Genomic DNA, 12,514 nt, shown 5'->3' with positions numbered 1-12,514 from the left:
CTGGTGCCTGGTTTCCTGGGGATTGGTCTAGAACCTGAGCCCATGGGGCTGACCTCATTCTAGGGTGAGCCATGTGCTTAGGTACATGGGAGCCCATTGGAATTCTTGTGCTGCAGGAGCTTGTCTGGAACTAAGGCTGGCAGGAAGCCTGTATTTGTGTGAGCCAGCCTGAAGTTTAGGCTTATGGGGGGCCATTCTGGTTCTGAGCAACTAGGGACCCTGGCTTCACAGGAGCCAGTCTAGAGTCTATATCTTCAAGGGCCAGCCTGACACTGGGCCCACCTGGGAGTTTGGGTTTCCAGGAGCCCGCCTATAACCTGGTTTACATTAGTTACCTGGAGGCTCTGGGAACTGTCCAGAGCTGAGATGGCTGGGAGTCTGGGTTTGTGAAAGACTTCTGGGAGCCTAGTGCCACAAGGGCTTCCCAGGTTTGCAGCGGTTTATCAGCTTGTTCAATTATTTTTGTCAGTTTTCTATTAAATTGTATATTTTTATTTTTGTTGGTAGATGTTATTTATAAATACTGGAAATTAATCTATCATCAGTTTTACATAAAACAACTGTCTTCTCTGATTTGTTGGTTTGCCTTTTTGCCCTCTTAATGGTGGCTTTAGATGAATAAAAGATTCTAATTTTAAAGCTGGAAATCTATCAATCTTTTCAATAATAACTAATGGTTTTTTGTATAAATTAAGAAGAGATGACACTCTCTTTTAATATATAATAAAGTTTTAATGTTTTGTCTTTCATCTTTTGTTGTTCAACAGTTGTAGAATTGCTTTCTGTGGCTGATGTGAGGTTGATATCAAGTTGTATTTTCTTCCCAACTGGATAAAAGATTATCAGCAGTATTTATTGATGCATCCATTTTTTTTCCCACCAGAGTACAATTCTGATTTCATATTATATACTATTCTGTGTATTTGGGACTCTTTCTTCACTTCAAAAATAGATAGTGTTTTATGTGTCAGGCACAGTTCTAGGCACATTACTCATCAATAAACAATACAAAATAGGATTCTCTACTCTAATTGATTTTGTAGTTTTGTAAGGAAAATCAGGTCACAAACAACAAACATAGCAAATAAATTGTTTAAATATAATTAATATGCCAAAAGAGCAAAAGTAGTCCTGAAGTAAAAGGAAGGGGATGTGGTAACATCAATTTAAATTGGACTGGTCAGAGCAAGCACACTGAAAAGGTAATATTAAATAGTTGAAGATTAGAAAGTTGGCAGTGTGGTTATCCAGGAAAATAAGAACAGCCAGTACAAAGGTCAGGAGGCAGATACTTGCCTTTCAGATCAAAGAAGAAACAAGGAGGCTATATCAAAGTGATTTAGAGGTATTAGTGGGAACCGAGGCCACAGAGTTAATGAGGGACAGTTTATGTGGGGTTCTAGGCCATTACAAAGTCTTCACAAAGCCATTGCATGATTCTGAGCAGTAAGATCTATGCTTCATAGGATCCTTCCAGCTGATGGTTTGAGAATAGACTGGGACTGAAGTAAGAGAAGCAGGGTATCCAATTAGGAGGATGTGGCACTAGTATATGCCAGATATAATTAGAGTTTGGACCAGATGGTTTCAATGGAGATGGGGAAAAAGGTCAAATATTGCATATTTTAAAAGTAGAGACAACAGAATGTGTAAATCGGTTGGTATGTCATGTGAAAGAAAAGCATGAGCAAAAGTGCAGCTCGTTTGGGTTTTGGTGGAGTGATTAGAAATCCAATTCTGGATATACTGCGTTTAAAACATTCACTGGGCTTCCAGCTGAAAATATTGGGAAAAAAAAATATATGAGTCTGCAGTTTCAAATAAATGTCTAAACTTTGGATATATAGTTATTATTTTTTCTCTTTTACTTTTCTTAAAGTAAATGTACACTTTCTTAAGTACCTGGCTTTATAAGTACAGTAAAACTAGATATGTGAAAAGGTAGTCTTCCCATGTTATTTTTCTTTCCCAACAATGTCTTAACTATTATTGGTCCTTTGTAATTCCATAAAAAAGAATTGAATATGTTTACCAAGTTCTATTAAAAAGCAAAAGCAAAAACAAACAAAAACTACTGATTTTTTCAATGTACTTCTTTAAATCTTTAACTCATTTTCAGGAAAGTAAACAACTTAATAGTTATGAGAATTTTATTATGTAAATAGCTTATACTTCAATTTATCTTCATTAATACCTCTTGATGAAGTTTTATTATTTTTTTGTAGAGGTCTTGCACATAACTTATTACTCTATAATTTTTACTTCTGTTGTAAAAGTTGTATAGTTCCATCCCTTTAGTTTTTCCTGATTATATAGAAGTAAAATGAATTTTTGTTTATTAATTTTTTCCAGTAAATTTATTAAAATTAATAATTTTAATTTTAGATTTAATATTTAAATAATTCTAATATTGAATTCTATTTTATTACTACTAAAAATAACTATTTTTGTATTCTTTCACACTTTTTTCTTTTTCTTTTTTTTTTGTTTCAACATTTTCTCGAAGGAGAAGGAGTTATTGCACTAGATGAGATCCGCAATAAAATATTGAAGTAAAAGGGTGGTATCAGACATCTTTGCCATGTTTAAAATTCCCAGTATGAACATTCAGTGATTACCAGTAGGTATGATGTTCAATTGTATGGATTTTGTAGATATGCTTTATTGAAAGTAGAAATGTCCTTTCAATTATATTTGCTATGAAGTTTTTGTTTTTGTTTTCATTATGGATGGGTTTTGAATTTTATCAGAAAATTTTTCTGTATGAATTGAGATAATCAAATGATTTTTACTTTAAACAGTTAATATAAATTTATTAATATTCTAATACAAAAATACAGTATAAATCTGTCTTGATCATATTATTATTATTTAATAAATTGTGAGCTTAGATTTGCTATTCTTTCATTTAAACTTTTTTGCATTTATTCACATAAATAACATGAAATTGTAATATTTTATCCCTTATGCCTTATTACATTTTAGTTTCTAGGATTATACTATCCTCAGAAAATGAGCTGCAGAATGTTTTCTTTTTTCTTTTTTCTTAAAGGCTCTGTTAGATTGGATTCATTTATGCTTTTATTGTAAGAATTCTCTGATGAAGTCAGTTGGGGCTGGTGTTTCTTGGATGGAACGTTTTGAATAATGAGTTTAACTTTTAATGGTTTTTGAACTTATCAGGTTCTCTATTTTTCTTTCCTTCAATTTTGCTAAAATCTTTTTTTCAAAGAACATTTTCAGTTTATATAAATCATAAAATTTTGGTAGAAAGATTTTCTTGATTTACTTTTTTTATCTTTTTTTTTTCAAATGCCTACAGCACCTGATATTTCTAGGTGGTTTCCCATCCAAGTACTAACAGGGCCCGACCTTGCTTAGCTTCCAAGATCAGATGAGATTGAGCACATTCAGGGTGGCATTGGCCATTGACAGAACTATATTCCTTAATCTTCAATCATGTGGAAAATTTTCTAGTTTTTTTTATTCTCATAATTGATTTTCATCTTAAATTGTTTTTAGAATATAAAATATTTTCTATATAATTTCAATCTGAAATTTATTGAGAGTTGATTTAAGGTTCAGGAAATGGTCAGTTTTTATAATTGTGCAATTATATGTGCAAAAAAAACGTATTTTAGAAAAGAACATGTATTCTAGAGTTCTCAGATGAAGAATTTTGTTCCATAATGTCTGTTAGGTTATAATTGTTAACCGTGTTATCCAAATAACTTACTAATGTTTATTTGTTCTCAAAACTGCTGATGAAAATATGCTAAAATCTTATTTAAGGCTTTGTTTTGAGGAACTATAATTTTATTTATTTTTTATGTTTTTATAATTTTATTTTTTTAAACTACCTCCTGTTATTTCTAAAAATTTTTTTTTGTTTTATTTAATAATACTTATTTTGTCTGCTATTAATAAAAATACATCAGCTTTTTTTGGTTAATTTTGGTGCTACTATTTCCTTTCTAATCCTTTTTTCTAACTTGTTTATGTTTTAAATAAGACTGAAGATAATCTAATTTTTAAAAAATCTTGGCTAATAATGCTTGTCTTTAACTAGAGAATTAGATTCATTTATATTTTTTGCTCTTACTGACACATTTTTAAAATTCATCACTTTTGTGCTTTCTATTTATCATGTTTGTTCAATTTTCCTTTCCTCTCCTTTAATGCTTTCTTTTATAATGATCTATTTTAATCATTCCAGTTCTTTTAAAATTAGTATTGCCAAGTTTGACTTCATTTTTATATAGGTTACCTGAGAAGTTACAACCTTAATTTATTAAAGTTTAAAATTAATACCTTCACTACTTTCTAGAACCAACACATCTATTTTAGAACACTTTAAGTCTTTTCATTTCTTTCCATTTTTTTATTTTTGTCATTTATTTTACTTCTGTCTTGTTTTCTCATTAATATCAGATGTTTTTATTGTTATTGATTCAGCCAATACTTACTTATATTACTCACATATTTTCCAATTTCTTTCTTTTAATTCATTACTGCATCTGAGGCATTTCATATGAGCCGTTCTTTTCTGCAATAAATACAGTGTTCAGAAATTTCTTGAGCTTAGTTCAGTTATCATTAGTCCCTGAAATTCCTTTGATGGAGGGTAAGATTTTAGGTTTGCTTTATCCTTTAATGAGCCACTATAGTATTAGGAGAGTCTTCTTTTTGACTCCCAGCTTGGACAGAGTCTCCACTTTCACTTCAGTCTGCCTTACAATTTAAATTTTAATACAAGTTGTCTTCGTAAACAGATGCCCTTAAGCAAACAGCTTCAGTGGTCCCTATCTTCTTTTCTGAATATCCTCTTTCTCTTAAATTTTAAAATCATGGGAGCGAATGTTTTATCTTCCAATTTCAACCTTGTTTGTATCCCTCCTGTATTTCTATCCTTATCTAAGAAGAAATTCTATTCTGAGGCTTCAGCTATCACCTCTTCTTACTTCTTTGCTCTATTAATTATTCCATGTTACTCATCTGAAAATCTAGGGGTTTTTGTTTGTTTGTTTGTTTTTTAGCGTAGCTCTTCATTCATTATTAAAAACGAACAAGGGTATCTTTTAAGCTTATCTTTACGTGAACCCTCGAAAGAAATATATCTTATAAGGAGGACTCTTCATGGTTAATTCAGCTCAAATTCACAGGGAAGTCTAGCAGCCATTGGTAACAGAAGACTCTCATGCACTCCGCATTTCAGGGAAAAGCCAGAGCTTTCTACTTCCTGTGTTATGCTCCTACCAACTTAATCAAAAATTATAAGGAAGTTCCTCATTTTGTCTTTTGGCCAGTGGATTGAGACCCTTCCATCCTATCAGAACTGTACAATTGTATCCTCATTTGCATCCATAGTTACCAATTAGAACTGTTCTATAATAACCAATCAGAAGGCATGATGTCAACCAAGTGGGACTGTATCAGACCAATCAGGACTGTATACAAATTTGGATGCTTCATTTGCATAAAATTAGACCAATGAGAACATGGATAGGAACTTTTTCTATAAAAGATAGCTTTCCCTTTGTCTCAGTGGATCATACTTTTGGTTTCCACAAGAGGCTGCATCTTCCCAGTTTGTAAACTTTTCACCTGAATAGCCTCTCCTTTTTCTGCATTTCTTTGGGAATTTTTGTGCTATGTATAGCAAGTTCTTGTTCAAGCTCTGTATCTATAAAAGCATTTTATTTTTCAAGATTTTATATTTGTTGCCTTTGCTTTCTTTTTCTTAACCCACTTCCGTGAGGAAAAAATAATTACTTTGGTCACATTTGGAGAGACTTTTTCTTCTATCTACAGATGATAAAACATCTCTACTTCCTTTGAGTCTTTTATAATAAGGATAATATCACAAAATAAAAGCCGAATGAATAATCCTATCACATATATGACCTGCCTCTATTCAGTTATAACAAGATGGTATTCAAATGAGTCTACTACTAGACTGGCCTGTAGTACTTAGAACTGACACTATCAGAACTCAAAAATAACTTGTAAAAAATAAACTCTTATGGCCATTCTTAAAGAAATTTCTTCTAAAAATTAATGGTTTTTAACATATATTATACTGTGTGGAGAATCTTCAAAGATTACCTCATATTATTAATACATATATTTATATATTATTCCAAAGAATGTAAATTTTATACATATATTTTATAATAATTCCCCTTTGTAATAAAAAGACATTTAAATTTAATATGAAAGAAATTATAGTGTCTCTTGTCTTGCCTGTGTGATTCAGATTAAATATTACTATAGATAATGTTACTGAGTAATGTTATAGAAGCATGCTAACACATTTATCAACCAGATTTAAAAAGAAAGTAAACAAGTCTTTCACCATATATCCAATGCAAAATGTTATACCAAAGATTTGTGCCTTTTCTTATTTTATAGCCCAGTATTTAAAACTGTACTTTCTGATTTTAACATTGTATCTCAGTTCCAGCAGTTCCTAGCTGGATGACCTTGGTCAAGTCACTTAATTTCTCTGTGCTCTACAAAATGACAAATGATAATAATTACTCCTACTTTATAGGATCTATTTCAAAAATAAATGAATTAATTTATGTAAAGTCTTAAAATTACACCCAGAACATTGTATTCCCTCAATAAATATTTGTTTTTTAAAGTAATTATGTTTTCTTATACATATTATGTTATACTGTATGTTGTTATATATTTTAAGATTATAATAGAAGACAGATGTCTTGAGCTAAATAGGTAATATATTATATATCATTTTCTAACACTTTTTCAAAGTGATTGCACATGATATCATCATGAGAAGTTTGACAACATCATGCGAAGAAAGCAGGGAAAGATGAACATGATATTATAATGACGATGATGATGTGGTCTCAGAGAAAACAAACAACTTTTAGAACATACATTATGATTCTGGAACTAAACTGGAATCTGAGTCTTCTTGCTCCCTAAGTGGGGGGAGGGGCAATAATATGTTTCGTTACCATATGGCATTTCTTTCAGATGGTACAGTGGAAAGGTAATTAATCCACACTGCTAACTTGGCTATACCATGTCTTGACATATGACTCTAGTTAAGTTACTGTAATAAGGTAAACAGCTTCATTCTTATTGTTAGCATGGGTATAACTCTAGCTTAAAGAGAGCCTAAACCTAAGGAATTCTTATTCTTTGGGTCTGAGTATACCCCTTGTAGCCTTATACAAGAAAAATGAACAAACCATTCCACAACTGCTTTCCTTTAAGCTCTCCTGTACCCAAGTTCTTTCCTAAAAGTGACTTTGTTATCATAATCTCCTGTCACCCTGATAATCTTTTTTGAGTCTGAGTCTGGGTGGTGAATATCTTTCTAAATGAGACATTTAAAACTTTGTTAGATATATGTAGCAGAAATTTACCTTGCTAAAGATGTTGTATGCTTATTAACAATCTAAGATAAAATTAATTTTTAAGGTAGCCATTTTTTTCACAATTGACTCAACTTTATATTAACATATATCTATTTAATTGGAAAAGGAAAAGAGATAGCTATAAAATACAACAGGTGGCTCTAATGAGGATACTTATAAAACAGATGAATTAAAATAATAATCCTACATGTGCAGAGGCATGGACCAAGAAAAGCATAATTTTAGAACTTCTGTGAATTTCAAAACTTGTTTTTTTATCTATTCTAATTTACTAACAAAATTCATAAAATCACAAATAGATTTTTAATCTACATGTGTTCCCAATATGTCAAAGTGTATATCTTCTACATAAAACAAAAGATGGAAATCAAATGACCTATAAAAGTAAATCCATTAAAAGTGCCTACGATAGTAGGAAAGTTTTATGTCAAAAGTAACTGTTGACATAAATCTCATACTTTATGACCTTCTAATAAACATGAATGTTAAGTGAGCCTTATAATGGTACCAAATAGCATACTTCAAAAATTTAAGTAAGACATATAAATATATGTGATATATGTGATATATACAAATATACGAGCATGTGTGATATAGGAATATATGCATGTAAATATATATACGTGATTCATAAAAAGGGGATTTTATTAAACAAAAACTTTTCATCAAAAACTATTGTAAATGTAAGCACTTATTTATGGATTATGAAGTGTTTTCTATTGTAAATCAATGAGTAGTATTTAGTTTGAAGCTATACTATTCATATATACTGCTGTGAAATACCATACAAAAATTAACATTTTAAAATGCATTTGAAAAAATATGAATTATTTTTAATTAATCAACTGCTTACATATACATTTCTGATGTATTTCTGATGTATTGTTCCACTTGTCATTTTATTATGTTATAGAGCAGGGTTAAGTCAACCATGCAATGATCCACATTCTTTAGTATGGCTGAAACAATAATAAAAATAACTACACTGACTTTTCAAGTATTCAGTAATATTTAGTAGTAACAGCATAAGTTTCAACATTTTATATATATATAAATAAATATAACCGTATTTGCCTAGAGTTTCATTTATTATACATATAAGCAAGCTTTAAAGAATACCTTTTCTCCCTACATGATCTGTCAAATATTATAGCATGTAAATGAGAGATTAACCTTTCCCAAACAAAAAAATGTAGTACTTTTTCTTTTTAGGTTAGTCAAGTGAAGCAGTGAGAGTGGAGAAGGAACAAAAAAATCTTTAATTGCTTGTAATCAATTAATTGTAGATATCAAGGCACACAGACCAGCCCATAATATGGTGCTTTTGTTACATATAAAACATATCTTGTTAAAAAACTCATTTTTGTTTCTAAATTCAAATTTTCCCTCCTTATTTTATTATGGTTCTGTGTTTCACAAAACATGACATTGGTGTAATGAAAAATTATTTTTATTAACTCATAAGTTAATGAGTCTCTGATGTTGTAGATACTTGTAGATTTTCACCCTCACAATTCTTTGGATAAATATAATTGAATATTATTGTGCTTTAGTATGTTTAGTCCTTTTTTTGACACTTGAATTTATCATAGGCTTGGACATGTTCGATAATGATGTCTTCTTTTATGAAAATAGATGATCATACACAGGACTCATAAATTACTTCTGAAAGCAAAAGGAATAATAAGATAAATATTGAAGAAAAAGTATATCTAAAGATTAAATTCATTTGTTTTTTTTAATACAAAGCATTAAAATTTAAAGTTGCATTTGTTCGTGACAGTTACATTTCTTGAGTGGAATGCAGAGATTTTTTTTTTAATCTCAGCACTGCTTTAATGCAGGATTAATTTATTTTGGTAATTTATTATTGGTAGGATTGAATTAGGCTTTAGGATTTCTAAATTTGGTTTAGACTTAAGCTTCCACATTTGTTTGTATGGTCCTTTGGTTTGAGATTGTGGCAGATTAAATATGGCCACAGATTCTTTTATGCTTTCCCATCAGCTTTCCCATTAAAAGGTTGAGTGTTATTTCCACACCTTATCAACTATACCCACTCCAGGGCTTGCTTGGAACAGCTTTGATTAATAGAATGTGGCAGAAATGAAACCCTGACAGTTCTGGGCCTGGGCTTTAAAAGAAATGCCACCTTTATCTTGGAATTTTGGAGCCCTGCCCCCTTGTAAATGTTTACTACCCTGCTAGAGAGACCCCATGGCACAGCCCTAAGAAAGGGACATGGCAAGATCCAGGCTTCAAACTGCCACTGACAAAGCACCAGCCACATGAAAACTTTTGACCTCTTCAAACCAGTTCAACCTTTGGTTGACTTCCACGGAGTGACCCAAGGCAATACAATCTGAGACAGAAGAATTACCCAGTTGAGACCTGCCTGAATCCCCTGAATTCCTGACACACAAGTTTATGAGGTATAATAAAATGGTTGTCATTTTTAACTTCTTGTTTTGAGATAGTTGGGTGGCAATAAATAACTAGAACAAAATTAACAGGGGAGAGGTTAGTGTTATCAAAGCAGACAATAATATTAACTTGGAAAAACGGTAAAAGCTGGAGTGCAGGGAAGGTGATGGACTAGGTAAAAGCAGAGATCACTTCCTCTCAGGTTTGCATTGAAATCACAACCAAATTATAAAATCATCAATGTAGAGAATCACCTGAAGTCCAACTGATTATAACATGTAAGTCTGATCATTTAAAGAAGGACCCACATCGTAGCTGGTAGGAGGGGCAAAGTTGTGAATCGGGTTGAACCCACACCCGCAGGTGGTGGAGGAACATGGAGAAAGAGAGCAAGACTGTAGAGGCTTCCCTAAAAGATGAGAGGGGTCCTAACCTCATTCGAGGGCTTCCCAGCCCAGGGTCCCAGCCCAGGGTGTTAGGTTGGTGGGGGCCTGCCTGGAGGCTTCCCAGCTTGACATCGGAATCCAGACAAGGGCCCACCCTAAAGCCCTGGTGCTACCACCCTAATCCGGATGCTCATCTGACATTCCGCATTCTATACCCTACCCCCACATAACCCTATAAAAACTACGCCCTCCCGTCCCAGGGCACAACTTCCCTGGCCCCTCTACCCTCTGGACCAGAGAACCTCGCCTGGGAGCACCCTCCCAATAAAAGCTTGCTTTTAAAACTTATCTGCATGTCATGTGTTTACCTTAACGCAGAGAAGAGTTTCCAAAGATTCTGATGTAAAAATCAGAGGGGATTCTGGCCATCCAGGTGAGTTGGAAGGAGACTGAAATCCTAAATGCCTCTTTAAAGGACCCACACACAGGTTCTCTCACCCACAGACACACACTCAGAGTAGTGGTAGTGGGTCAGAGGCTTGCACAAGATTCAAATGTGGAAAGACTGCACCTGGCACACGAACAAGGGCTGGACAGGCAGCTGCTATTGTGCCTTAGTCAGAGTCCCCGTACAGGGCAATCTACAGACTGCATCAGCTTGCCTGTGCAGATTCCTTCTCTCACATGGCCAATTTGGAAGCTGCACTGGCCTGAAGTGATCGGCCCACCCCACCCAACCTGCAAATGGCCCAGAGTGGCTTATTGATAGGTGGCTGCCATGCCCTGCCCAGTTTCAGGACCAAACACTGGCAGCAGGCAGCTAGTGCTGTAAGTATACATTTCCAGGACAGTTCCAGATATACAAAAACTGAGGGAAAGGGAATTCTCCACTACAAGGCCTGCATTACAGGAAATACTGAAGGAGTCAGCACACCTAAAACAAAATGATGTGGAAAAAAAAACGTAATTAAGAGTAAGGTGACTAGCAGGAAAATAGAAGTAGAGAAGAACAGGAAATTATAAGCTTAAATAATAAGAAGAGATTTGCTATAGCAAGATAGTAATGAACATTCAGCATACATAGGGACAAATTGAAACAAAAATGACCGAAACGGGAGAATTCAAAGATCCAAATTCACAAAGGGGAATGGAGATAAGGCACACACAGAAGAAAATGGGTGACTGTATATATACACACAGAAGAAAATGAGTGACTACATATATGTGTGTGTGTGTGTGTGTGTGTGTGTGTGTGTGTGTGTGTGTGTGTAAAACTATCCTTTATATATTCGTAATGGTAACCACATGCCAACGATCAGAACTGAAGTATACAACATAAAAAAAAAAAGAAGGACCACAGGGAAAGCCCACAAAAGTCAACTAAAATAATGAAAACAGAAACACAAAGACAAGGAAGCAATGGATACACTGAGCTACCAGAAAACAAAAGATAAAATGACTATAAGAAGACCTCTTATTTCAATAATCAGCCTAAATGTAAATAGACTTGACTCACCAATAAAAAGACTCAGAATTGCAGATTGGATCAAAAAAACAAAACCTAACCAACCATATATTGCCTCAAAGAGACACATCTCAATTCCAAAGATAAATATAGACTCAAAGTGAAAGTGTGAAAAATAATATTTCAAGCAAATGGCATTTAGAGAAAAGTGGGAGAGAGGTACTAATATTAGAAGAAATAGACTTCAAAATTAAAAAAAGGTAAAGAAAGATACTGAGGGACACTTCATAATGATAAAGGAAATCATGCACCAAGAAGATATAACACTTAATATCTATGCTCCCAATCAGAAAGCAGGAATTACATAAAGCAATTACTAACAGAACTAAAGTGAAAAACAAACCAAAGCACTATCATAGTAGGGGACATAAATACCCCACTGTCAGATATGGATAGATCATCCAAACAGAAAATCAATGAGGAAATAAAATCCTTAAATAACACATTAGACCAACTGGACATAATTGACATTTACAGAGCCTTCCATCCCTCAAAAAACTGTTTATATATTCATCTCTAATGCACATGAAACATTCACAAGAACTGACTACATATTGGAAAACAGAGATGGCTTCAATAGTATAAGAGTGTTGAAAACATACCGGTCATATTCTCTGATCAAAATGCTTTGAATGTAGAGATCAGCCGTAAAAAGAAAGCTGGAAAAAACACAAATACTCAGAGATTAAACAACATGCTGTGGAAGAAAAACTGGGTCAGAGAAGAAAGAGAGACATCAAGAGATACATAGAAACAAATGATAATGA

General features: G+C 33.1%; 1 pseudogene; it reads right to left on the bottom strand.

Moving 5' to 3' along the window:
* Positions 1–3,313: 3,313 nt before the first annotated feature.
* On the bottom strand, positions 3,314–3,433 carry LOC118609193 (annotated as a pseudogene).
* Between the last annotated feature and the right edge of the window lie 9,081 nt (positions 3,434–12,514).

The sequence above is a fragment of the Rousettus aegyptiacus genome, unplaced genomic scaffold (genome assembly GCF_014176215.1).
Source record: "Rousettus aegyptiacus isolate mRouAeg1 unplaced genomic scaffold, mRouAeg1.p scaffold_m13_p_10, whole genome shotgun sequence".
NCBI classification, from domain to species: Eukaryota; Metazoa; Chordata; class Mammalia; order Chiroptera; family Pteropodidae; genus Rousettus; species Rousettus aegyptiacus.
The sequence above is the reverse complement of the archived record's forward strand: the minus strand, read 5'-3'. Positions and strand labels throughout refer to the sequence as shown.